Consider the following 11,714-nt stretch of genomic DNA (forward strand, 5'->3'; position numbering starts at 1 on the left):
GATTTGTAGGAAGTTATTCTCAATGGTCTCGATACTACCTATTATGCCATTGTCACCACCCTTACGGCAACAATGGAGGATCGATATCTCTACGAATGACTTTCAGTCTCATCTCTTAGTGTTTCAAAATATGCATTGATTGTCAAAATATAATTATTGATACCACGACACCCACAACTAATGTTGCCACTTGCACTTCCAACACCCGACCATCCTCGTATGATAGATCTAACTATGGTCGAGGACACTGTTGATTTAGACCACGACTAACCTTAAAAAATCTGGTTGGTCCAGGCCAAATCTGTGGCCAAAGTAACCAAACCACCAACATTTGTTGGCATCATTTGTTCAATAGTTCCAAGCTCCATCCACTGCTCCCAACACCACCACGTACGGGGCTAACGAGAGTGAACACATTAGCGTAAGTGATGCCCTTACTTCCTTAACTTTCCTTTTGTGTTTGGTGCAGTTAGAGGGTTATGGTGTGGTATCGACTCAAATGTAAATAAGTATATAATTTGGAGTCAACCGCTAACCAAATGAAACCTAAAATATTCAATTGGCTAGAAATTATAGAATCACTCAAGGGTTGGGGAATCACAAGATTCTTTAACTCGAGTGACTCTTACAGTTGGTCTGTGTGGGCGTTGGATCGCGGGTGGATTGCACTCATGGGTGCCTTTTCAGGTTTTGCTATGTATTTGAGGAGTAAGTGTATTATATTTGACTTAGAGTAACCACTACCTAATTATGTAGATTTCTACAGTCATCTAGACCATGTTAAAACCTTAGGAGAAGGGATCATTGGATTCCCTATCTTAAAATTACCATTGGTCTGCGACTAGAAATTCTAGACAAGGGAGCATGTGGTTATAAAGAGGGAAGGTGTTAGGCACCCTCTCTGCTTTTACAAGCTTGCGATCTCTACTTCATATGATTAAATGAAATATTAGGGATTAAGTGGGTTCTAATATACTAATGATGCAAATGTACATACAATGAAGTGATGCGATGAGATGCATACAACAAGCAATGGCACGGGTCAAATAAATCTACTTGACTCACTCACTCGAAGAAACAGTCAATACCTAGTCAATCCAAGTTTTTTATGGGCAAGATCTAGTATACTAGAGAGTCACAGAGTATATATTTATATTGACTAGACCAGCATGGGGGTTTGAGTGGAGAGAATAATGAACGATGCTAATGCAAGTGTGAATAAAACTAATCAAAGTTGGGCAAATGGGTGGACGGGTTTATCACAAGGGTAGACTTGAGTGGCTCGATTGGTGTTTTGGTGGCTCGGGTGGCTGTAAGCTATGCTTGGCTAAGTTGACCTATGATAGAACTCATCTCCTTCAACTCTTGCTTCTCCTTGATGGAGGGATGGAAGTTGGGGAATGGAGGATGTGAGGTGATTTGGTGTGTGGAAGATTACCAGATCCTTTGGAAATAAAATGGGAAGGGGCACTTAGATAGTTTTGGGATGGCGTTTAAGTTATTCTTGAGAAGTTCAAGGGTAAATGAGGCTTTATGGGCTAGGATTGCATGCTGCCACTTAGTGCAATCCAAGCAGTTGGATTAAGGGACAGCGACCATAATTTTGAGCAAATGTAAGGACAGTTCAGAGGTCTTTTCCTCTTCCAGTACATTTGCCAAAGAGCTCAGCTAATGTCACCACTCTACTTAACCTCTCTGTGAAACATGGAAGGGTGTTCACATGGTAGGCGGAACACTTTGTGCTACCGGCCATATGGATCACCTCAATTTTTTGCTGGGGGCACCTAGGGCTAGAGTTGTACACGAGTCGAGTTAGATCAGTTAGCTCACTCGACTCAACTCAAAAAAGCTCAACTTGCCTCGGCTCGAAAATGGATTCGAACTGAGTCGAGCTGGTTTTTAGAGCTTGAAAAAATTTCAAACCAAGTTCAAGCTTTCCCGAGCTCGACTCGACTCGGATCGAATCAGCTCAGTGACTTGGTAATTTTGATATTGATGCTGTTTGTCGAGTGTTTGATTAAATGACTCAATGAAGTGTGATTACCCTCATATATTTGATTTTGATGTTGCTCACCAAATGTTTGTAGAAATACTTGTTATAGTTTTGCATTTTGTGAGAAAATGACGATGCATTCTATGTGTTTGAGAAAATATTACACAAACTTGAACTCGGCTCGAACTAGCCCAAGCTGCTGACCGAACTGAGTCGAGCTAGCCAGACAGGCTCGAGGTTTGAGTCGAGCCAAGTTCGAGCTGGGGTTAGCCATTGGCCGAGTCAAGCCGAGTTGTGCCAAGCTCGACTCGGTTCGACTCGTCTACAACTTTTCTTAGGGTGGTTTATTTCATATAGTTCTCTTAGATTTGTATTATTATGGTCCTAAGCACAATTGGGCTTGAGTATGGGTTTGAACTGGACTTGGTTTTGGGCTTGAAATTAGGCCTGGTTTTGGGTTGACCAGATTAACTGGGTTTGATTGGGTTGACTAACTTGATTGAGTCAACTGGGTTTGACTTGGTTAACAAGGTTTGACTGAGTTTAACAGGGTGCTTTGATTAGCTTATCGGCTCCTGGGTGAGGTGTCTGTAGTCTATGACTGAAAATTCCAAGTAGGGAACTTATTGATAAAAAAAAAGGAATGAGTTAGATATCATTTTCTGTTCATACCCCGTGCGGTCTCTACTTTTATGTGATTTAACAATTTTTTATTCAATAGAATTTCAACATTATTACATTTAGTCGTGCTTTAAAGAGTTTAAGACTCCGAGTAGGGCAAAAATGAAAATAAATGTCACTTAGCCTTATTTCACAAGTTTTAAGACCCTGGGGTAACCAAAAAGAAAAATGAGAATTTTGATAGGGTAGAGAGAGAGAGAGTGTTCAAGAATAAAAATAAAAGAAAAGTGAATATGTGTTGTTGGCGTGTTTAAGATGTGTGGAGCAGAATGTAATCTGAGTTGAGATGTGAGAAGGAAAATGGGAGACTTGTACATACTTTTTTCAAAAATCAGATGGGTTGTGACAGAGTAGGAGAGAATTCTCACCGTTGATTCACGCAAGAGCCCACCCGAATTAGATACTTTTTTCTCAACCATTCAAACTAGATGAAGGCATGTACAACATAAATTGCGTATACACATAACTACACATAACATGAAATGAGTTCTCAATTAGTTATCAAAAGGTCCTAGGAGAAAATTTCTCCACTTCATCCGATGCTTCTTTGGTCAATATTATTGAGCACCAAAATTTGGCTGATTGAACCATTGGTACCATTTTGTTAAAAAATGCCTGGGCCACTAACTAGTGGACTGGCTTATCTCAGGTCTTGAGTTTGTACAAGTGGGGAAAATGGCTCGGTGACCCAAACCATTGATCTTACATGCAACACCATAGATGGACCATGCACCAATAATAATAATAAAACTCCTAATTCAAAAAAAAAAAAAAAAAAAAGAAAAGAGAATATTGATAGGAGAGAGAGAGAGAGAGAGAGAGAGAGAGAGAGAGAGAGAGAGAGAGAGTTCAAGAATAAAAATAAAAGAAAAGTGAATGTGTTAACGTTGCTGGTGCGCTTAAGATGGGCGGAATAGATTGCAATCTGAGTTGAGATGTGAAAAGGAAAATGGGAGATCCGTACTTTTTTCAAAAATCAGATGGGTCATGACAATGTATAGAGAATTCTTACCCTTGATTCACACAGGAGCCCACCCGAATTACATACTTTTTTCTCAACCATTCAAACTAGATGAAGGCCTGTACAACATAAATTGCATATGCACATAACTAGACATTACATGAAATGAGTTCTCGATTGGTTATCAAAAGATCCAGCTCTAGGAGAAAATTTCTCCACTTCATCAGATGCTTCTTTGGTCAATGTTACTGAGCCGATTGAACCATTGGTACCATTTTGTTAAAAAATGCCTGGGCCACTGACTAGTGGACTGACTTATCTCAGATCTTGAGTTTGTACAAGTGGGGAAAATGGATCGGTGACTCAAACCATTGAACTTACAGGCAACAGCATAGATGGACCATGCACCAATAATAATAATAAAACTCCTAAGTCAAAAAAAAAAAAAAAAAGAGAATATTGATAGGAGAGAGAGAGAGAGAGAGAGAGAGAGAGAGAGAGAGAGAGAGAGAGTGTGTGTGTGTGTGTTCAAGAATAAAAATAAAAGTGAATATGTGTTGCTGGCATGCTTAAGATGTGTGGAGTAGAATGCAATTTGAGTTGAGATGTGAGAAGGAAAATGGAAGACCCATACATACTTTTTTCAAAAATCGGATGGGTCATGACAAAGTAGGAGAGAATTCTTACCCTTGATTCATGCAGGAGTCCACCTGAGTTATATACTTTTTTCTCAACCCTTCATTCAAATTAAATGAAGGCCTGTACAACATAAATTGCTTAGACACATAACTACACATAACATGAAATGAGTTCTCAATTGGTTATCAAAAGGTCCAGCTCTAGGAGAAAATTTCTCCACTTCATCAGATGTTTTGTTAAAAAATGCCCAGGCCACTGACTAGTGGACTGACTTATCTTGGGTCTCGAGTTTGTACAAGTGGGGCAAATGGCTTGATGACCCAAACCATTGATCTTACGGGCAACACCATAGATGGACCATGCACCAATAATAATAACAAAACTCCTAATTCAAAAAATAAAAAAATAAAAATAAATCCCATCCATCCACCTTTAGCCTTTTCCCATCAGATGTGAACTATTAATTATTGCTGCAACGGTCTATGCCACCGTAGATGCCCCACTTAGATCATAAAGACACTACTCTTGAACCAACGACCAAAATCTTGGTAAACCTGCACACAATTTCTTTAACCAATGTTGGAAAATTGAGCAAGTTTAATTTAGGCATAGGACCTCCAGCTTGTCCTCAATTAGGATACCAAACCCGATCCCAAGATTACCAACTCCCAGCTCCTCAACGTGGACATTTAAGTAGCCAACCCACCATGTCTAACCTATCGGACAATAAACTTGTACCCACCTGTCAGAGGAACCTTTGAAGCCCACCAAACAAAAGCATTCCAAGCTAAAAAGGATCTTCTCGAAGGAGATAAACGGGTCAAATCTTCCAATCCACAACCGCCAATAGAAGTAAAACCACCAAAAGCCCGAAGAAAACAAGAAAAAATGCGGATGTTATTCAGAAATCGGAAGAAGCATACCATCATCCAACCACTGGCCGACGGCCACCTAGCACCGCACTTTTTATGACCCAGATACCTTGATGCTCTCTGATAGAACCTGCATAAGAAAAAATTGCCAAGTGTCCGTCAACCATCGATTAGCCAAGAATTTGTAGCCTATAATTCTAGCACCCTAGCCTTCGATCAGGAGAGGCAGAGGGAGAGACACAGAGAGATGCCGACAGACCGTTCTAGAGGCTTAGAGAAATCCCAGAAATCTATCAAGCATCTGTCCCCTAAATGAGGAAAGTCTGCCACCTAGGACATCCCGAAGTGACAACACCCTTGCTTAGGTTCTGCCTCATCCAAGCCAGTTACATCAAGACAAGCCAGCCAATTCAAGAATAGAGTCAAGATTAGAGACATCCAACTATCTCTTTCGACCTAAAAATGGTGGTTGACTAACATTTTCTCTTTCTCACATCTCAATCAAGATCAAAACAGTCTATTCTGCATGTTCCATTATATTTAAACCTCTCTGATTGTTTTCTTTTCTTTTCGCTACATTTACTTTATTGCTTTATGTTATTCGGTTGTCTTGCCCATTGTGTTTCAACTTTGTGAAGCAAGGCGAGAATCTGCTTACTTTCCTTTCTTTTTGCCTACCTAGCCCTCTAGTAGGGTTATGTGAAGCATGACTCTATCACTAGCCTCTTCTACAGATATAAAAATTTCCTGAAGGAGGGAGTTATGATTCCTCTCTTACTCACACTACGTGTGATCTTTACTTTAAGGGGCACGTAATTTTTAGAAAAATTTCATGCTAGAACCCACTTTTTTGACCTCTACTAGGCAGGTTTACGACTGTGGCTGACTGTTGAGCATCACCCTGCCAAATCGGCTAGTGGCAACTCCAAACCTTCAAAAATACATTTATGGGCCACTTTGGAAAAGGTATTGCATAACCAAGGAACCCAAAGCGATTTAAACAAATCAAATACACCTAGCCACCATCACCCTCAAACACAACCGCACAAAAGGAGTGAAAGCATTACTGCCACGTTGCCTTATAGCCCACACGTGTCATGAGGGCGTTCATAGCCACTAATTAAAGGGTTAGGATTGTCCCATCAGAAGTTTTTTATAGCATGGTGGTGTTTACACCCGGCCTATCACGGCTAGATTAGATGGCTCGAAAGATGTCACGTGACAACCATATGTACACCACATGGTAAAAACGAACGTCAAAACCAAGCGAGCAGAGGCATGTTGTGTTGGGAAGCATTACAAGCAAGAGTCTCATAAAAGCATCTCTCTACTAAGAATTAAATGCAAAAAATACCTCGTTTCAACACTGAGGACTTGGTATCGATTCCTTAGTGGGGGTGGCTAATAGTGAAGTGTGAACTAATAGTGGGGTGTACTAACAAGACCAAAGCTTCCTATACAACAATGTGAAAACTCTCCACCAAAGCTTCCTATACATGTTACAAGACCAGAGTAGTAAGAGAAGGAGAGTATACATAATCACATTTATATGGAGCACTACACCAAAATCGTCATTTAGGAACGGTTTTAAACCATTCCTAAATGCTTCAGGAACAGTTTAAAACAGCTCTTAAATGAGGTGTTGTAAAAAAACAGGAACGGTACAGAACCGTTTTGGGTACTGTTTCAAATTTTAGAAACAGAATTTTGGGAACGGTTTTAAACTGTTCTAGTTCCAACAGTCAGATTTTACAAACGAAATTTTATAAACAGTTTTAAACCTTGATTAATGTTGCCAACGGTTTTAAACCCATTACTAATACAAACAGAAACTGAAGCTATTTCATCTTCAGCTCCACATGCTCAGCCCCATTATTAATACAAACAGAAACTGAAGCTATTTTCCACCTTCATTGAGAAATAGGACCAGCTCCACTCATCAGGTGGCAAAAACAACAGTGTGGTCTACCTGATGAATGGACCAGCCCCATTATTGGATCTAGGCATACAACCAAGTAATTTCTGATTGAATTTTATGAACAAAGAAAGAATACAGTACCACTTCAGAATCTCATCTGAATTTTGAAGTTGTTTCCACATTCTTTGAAACAGGACTGCCCTGTCCATGCATCAAGGAGCAACATCATCAAACAGAACATGCTGGGGGCCCACCTGATGAATGGAGCACCCCCATTATTGGAACAAGCCAATTATTATGAGTAAAGAAAGAATTTCATGAGCAAAGAAAGAATAATTTCTTACACAGCCTTTTAAAAAAAAAAAAAAATAGAACACGCCTAAACAGAACATTCATTCCCAACTAAAATTTGAAGCTATTTCTGCACATTCTTAAACATGTCATAAGCACACCACTCCTGAGGAAAGAGTTACTAATAGAGAGATATCATCAGAGAGATGAATCTTCACTCCAAAAAACAAAACTACTTCAACCAGAGATGATAAATCAAATGGAAAAAACATAAACAGACCCGCAACCAGTGGTCAGTGGCTGTACATGTTTGGGGGGAAACACAACCCAAACTAGTCAGCAGTCAGGTGGAGGCAGCATCCTTCGACTCCTTGAAGAATTTCGATGATGGAGGAAGTGACAGCTCCACGTAGAGGATTAGAGTACTTCCGGTGGACCGCCTTCAGCTTACTATCCGCTGCAGAAGAATGGAAGTTCACCAAGAGCTTTGTGCAGTCCCTGAGAATAGAGAATAGCATAATTACACAAATGATAGTGACTACCTGAAAACATGAGTCACAAGTGTGGCCCAACTTGATTAAATGGGACCCATTTTAGAATAGGCAGATGACTCTGCATTCAGATGACTCAATCCTACCATTGATTTTTAGCCCTTGTGGGGCCCAACTGAATGACTGGACCTCACCCATTTGCATATATCCACAGCCCTATCATGCATTTCTGCTTCCGTCAGCTCCTTCTGGACTTGCAGTCCACAGTTCTTCTTTGCCCCACCAGAACCTGGGGAATTCAAGATTCCCGTAATAGAGGAAGCAGAAGATCTCTACATTTTTGTTCCTATCGCTCCATTCATCAACTGACACTTGAGACCTGCCAGCATTTCACATGCACGTTCAAAGGATTTCATATACAAATCCGGGCCATATCAGCTTTGTACATGAAGACTTTAGTATACATATAATTACGATCTATAAATCATGTTGAAAGCATAAAGAAGAGCACTACAACAATATGCTCTGTTGTAAGCTATTTTGTAGGAAGAACTCCAATTGAATAACACTCATAACAAATTGAGGTTCTTACGAATATCAAACTCAAAAAGTAATTCATAGATCAGCAGCTATCTTTAAAAATGTAGGATAACTTTCTATTGCCTTTTCTTTTTTATAATTGAAGGACTACCATTCAAATGATACAGTGTAGATACAATATGCAAAGACTTTGATCCCAAAGAATCTGAACTGCCCTAAATGACACATCTGAACTTCTCTAATGCTTTGATCGAGTCATCCAACCAGCCAAAAATTCATTAAAGAATGACTTCACAAGAAGCAGTTCTGTTACCAGCTACTGATCATTTACAAACCCCTGGCCACCATGGTCATGTTTCAGTCATACATGCTAGAAAAATAAAAGACAGTCCCCACCCAATCCTGTCCCAAAATAATAATGAACTAACAGCAACAAAATAGAAGTTCTGCACAGACATAAGCATCACACAACAAAAAGTCGCAAACTTTGGAGCTGCCAAGGACTTCCACAATTAGTTGCTGACAACCATGTATTACTGAAATGCTCCCATGTTCCCAACTCAATCTATTGACATACAGATGCACACCAAGTAAACAAGTTCTTCTTTATGGTTTTCCTACTAAATACCAATGTAGAAGAAGCATGGAATTTTACAGTATAATCATCAGAGGAAGAGCTATCCGAGTGAAACTTACAATGAGTCCAGCATATACAAAAAGTTGTCTGAATAAGAAAGGTTGCTCGAAGGAAGAACTGGCGGCCTTCCAGCCATCCTCAAATATGCTGCTGCTGCAATTGTTGGTGCCTGCATATATAAAATACATTTTACAGCATTATATTGTCAATTATCAAATAAAATCAGACCATAAAATTCTGGCAGATGTGCTTTATTCATGATGGAATTATTCAGCTATTTGCCAAAGAGAAAGTGCACCAGCATTGCATGGGAATCAAGATCCCTACGCACCAAACGTTCATAAAGATTTAATATTTTTCAATGAGAAGAACATGTCAAACATACCTTTCCAAGAATGCGAGCAATTTGCTTCTCTCTCACTTGCTTTGATTGGTAAAGATCTTGACCATATGAGAGCAAATAGGCATCTGATCAGAAATGATGGAAGACATCAAGGTATCACATTATGTATAGAAAGGGCGAGTTATTAAAATGACATCAGATCCAAATCTAACACAACTTAGGAGAACCAAAAAGAAATTGTTGGGAGAAGAGCTATGATGATGATATCAATCTAAACGGGATAAAGGATCAAGCTACCATAACTTTTTAGGAAATTGGGTTTTTAAGAATTTGTAAAATAATGTCTACTTCAATTTTGAATTCGAAATTCTCATTAATCAATTAATCACACCTAAATCTCATTGTTGAACAGTATGAACTTGTACCAAGACACATGAGAGGGTTTTTCCATATCTTCTTTCCAGGGAAACAGATGCATTTATCCTTCCTTTTTTCCCACTACAACACAACACAGTTACCAATTGGGTACGCCAGATCTTTATATCTAATATTGCAATTTATTATTATGTATGAAAATATCAACCAAGCTTGTGCTTCCGCCTTTAGCTTGTGCTTCCGCCTTATTCGTCGAGTGTTTCTGCAAATGATAAATCAATATCAATCATTATATACCAACAAAACTATATATAATCTAGGACAGTGCATATGTAAATATATACATGTTTACCGGCACTTTTGTAGGACGCCCCTAAATCGTAAGATTTTACTACACTACCACAAAAGCGGTCAAAAACTACGGATAAAATTCGTAGCCATAGAGCTCATAGCTACTGAAAATCCGTAGCCATGGAGCAAATCTTTCTCATCAAAAAAAAAAAAAGGTGACCCTCATGTATCCTAGATTTTTTTATTTTTTTATTTTTTTTTAATTTTTTTTTACAGTACCAGTCTATGTAGCTAACATACCTTGGTTAATGTCAATGATCTCCTTGTTGCAAAAATCAGAAATGTTCAGAAGATCCAAACTGCAAAAATCCCATAGCCTTGACAATGGCACTAATTAATGGTATCTTGTTCTTGTGGACTTAAATGGCCAGGATCCATGTCCACACTTCGGGTCTCCTACATTAAGTGTGCATCAAGAGCATCAGTATATTGAGCAGCCAAAACCCTGGAGTTATGACAACTATGAAAAGAAAGTCATTACATGCATGGTCATCCATTTGGGAAGAAACTAAAAACTCCTGGTCAGGCGTTGATGCTGCAAGTCAAAGACAGAGACAATCCCTTAGTCCTAGAAATTTCAAATATTCTTCCCAGGTTAAACACTGCCTTGCAACTCCTCCTTTGTATCCACCAGATAGAACTTACTATCCTCCGGAAATTCAGAAGCAAGGCTATAGGAGCACTTCTTCATGTCATTCCTTTTTGTACAAATCCGCGGGAAGATCCTAAGGGCATAAAATGAAATTTATTAGTTTCACTTTCACATAAAGCATATCCCATGAAATATCCTGTGCATATACAGTGAAGATAATTGAGTACTCGCACGAATCAGGACGATTGTACTAGGTAAACCTAGTGCCCTGAAGTTAGAAAGACATTGACTTCCAAAAGAATCCATAAAGCTACCAGATTCACCTCCCTCATACAAAGAGCTTCCTGATGTTACAAAAGCGATAAGATTGGCAGCTTGAGCAGGAAAGAAAAACCCATGAGTTAAGAGCCCAAAGAAAGGCAAAGTGAAAGTTTCTAAATACTTCAAAGAGTCTTAGAAAGATCAAATGCCTTCACCATTTCCATGCATGACCACTACTCCCTATGAGGTGGTTCCAGAATCTTGCGAAGACAAATTCAAAGTTTAGAACTAATTATGATTGAATGAGATGTAGACAAAAAGGAAAATAAAAATTACTTTAAAAACAAATATATATATATATATATATATATATATATATATATATATATATATATATATATATATATATATATATATATAATTTCAAAATAAAACAACAAAACAAAATCATAAGAAATAACAAGATCCAACCCTCAATTGGGACACACCAACAAAACAGTAGAAAGAACAATGTGTAACATAACTCTAGTACGGGCCATTTCAAATCAGGAACGGCTTAGAGCCGTTTCTGAACCAAATTCGCTGCCATACCAGTTTGACGATTTTGGTGTAGCGGAGGATCAAGAAAATTTGTACAAAATTGCACAACTAGCCATCCAAATCTTTTGTGCTGTCAAACTATGCCAATGCCTCTCCGAGTCTACAAAAATAGTACAAAACAAAGAGTTGAGTTCTGAGCCATCACCAATCCAAATAAAAATATAAAACT

The 11,714-nt window shown here is 38.8% G+C and overlaps 1 long non-coding RNA gene across 1 annotated transcript; it reads right to left on the minus strand.

Moving 5' to 3' along the window:
• Positions 1-7,749: 7,749 nt before the first annotated feature.
• On the minus strand, positions 7,750-9,367 carry LOC131244422 (uncharacterized). Its single transcript, XR_009170274.1, has 3 exons — positions 9,083-9,367; positions 7,993-8,225; positions 7,750-7,853 (listed from the first exon to the last, which is right to left on the minus strand). It is a non-coding gene; the product is annotated as an uncharacterized LOC131244422 (long non-coding RNA).
• Positions 9,368-11,714: the final 2,347 nt, after the last annotated feature.

This window comes from Magnolia sinica, chromosome 4 (assembly GCF_029962835.1).
Source record: "Magnolia sinica isolate HGM2019 chromosome 4, MsV1, whole genome shotgun sequence".
In the NCBI taxonomy this organism is placed as follows: Eukaryota; Viridiplantae; Streptophyta; class Magnoliopsida; order Magnoliales; family Magnoliaceae; genus Magnolia; species Magnolia sinica.